A 1,325-nucleotide genomic window follows, 5' to 3' on the forward strand; every position below is an offset into this window, starting at 1 on the left:
GATCTGGATAGTACTGGCACAAAATGGATGGTTTGATCTGGTTCTCATAACTCTACATTTTTAAATTTAAGCCAAAGAAAGTTTGTTCCTAGCATACCTGCTTATTTGCTATTCCTTGCTTCCAATACTAAATGATACCAGTCCTTTTTCTTTCTGACAATCACAAGCACTGCTTCATACAGAGATTGACCTTTACTTCATTACTGCTGATGAACAAGATCTGAGTGCGTATTTGCTGAGCTCACAGATGCCCACGGGGACCTTACACAGAAATAGACTGTGGCTCTGAATACTGCACAGGAAGAAATGAAAAGTCTTACTTAAGGTGTTTTAATTTCACTTGCTAATCTCCAGGGGGAGGAACCCCTCTCACCTCTTCTGGATGGAGAATCAAAGACGGTTCTTCATTTCATATGTGAAAAGGTCATAAAAGCTGATTAACCCTGTGAAAAAGCTCTAGAATATTTAGGAAAAAAATATATATAAATTAAGGCTGAGTTGGGCTTAACGAGCACTTCAAAATGAAAAATACATTTATGTTTTGAAACATGTCCGTTTTGACAAAATTAATTTCTGACTGAAAACAAAAGAAAATACTTCTTGATTGCTCTAGGTTTTACCATTCCAGAAGCTTTTAACTTTTATTTATTTTTATTTTTAATGTATATCATAAAATCTCAACTGCCTATTTTTAACTGGTTTTGCAGCTTATTTCAGTTCAGGAAGAATTGATTTTTAATGGAGCCAGCTTTCACTGGCCGACTCTGCAGACCTGTCACTGCATCGATAAGCAGTCCCTAACCTGCACCACGAGAAGCTGCATTAGCACACACCTCTCCTTCTGTACTGCCTTCCGGCTGTGTTACTGAACACCAGTTGATACACGCATGTGCCCAACTTCATCTGCTCCTTAGGGTGAAGCTTCAGAGTTCTCTGTGCAAAGCACAAAGTTGCTGCCTGATGACACTGTGAACAGTAGAAAATGTGTACAGTCACAGCTGGAGGAATTGAATTACAAATTGACTTGCAGCAACCCTCTATGCAGTGGGTAGAAAAGAGGCTGTTAGCAGAAGGGACAGGGTGGAGGTGATAAAGTCAAGCAGAAGAAGAAGTGGTTTAGATGGAATCAAAATGTATAAGCATTGCAGCACCAGAATTTGTAAGAGGCAAACACTTCTTTCTGAGACTGTTGTAAGGAGGCACCTTGCAATGAATGATGGCCACGCTAAATTCTGTGCTGCTCTGGCTTATCACCTTGCCCAGAACATGCATCCTTTTGCTTATTCTCAGTTTAAACAGGAATTTCATCTCCAATATGCTTAAAT

The sequence above is a fragment of the Meleagris gallopavo genome, chromosome 6, assembly GCF_000146605.3.
Source record: "Meleagris gallopavo isolate NT-WF06-2002-E0010 breed Aviagen turkey brand Nicholas breeding stock chromosome 6, Turkey_5.1, whole genome shotgun sequence".
NCBI classification, from domain to species: Eukaryota; Metazoa; Chordata; class Aves; order Galliformes; family Phasianidae; genus Meleagris; species Meleagris gallopavo.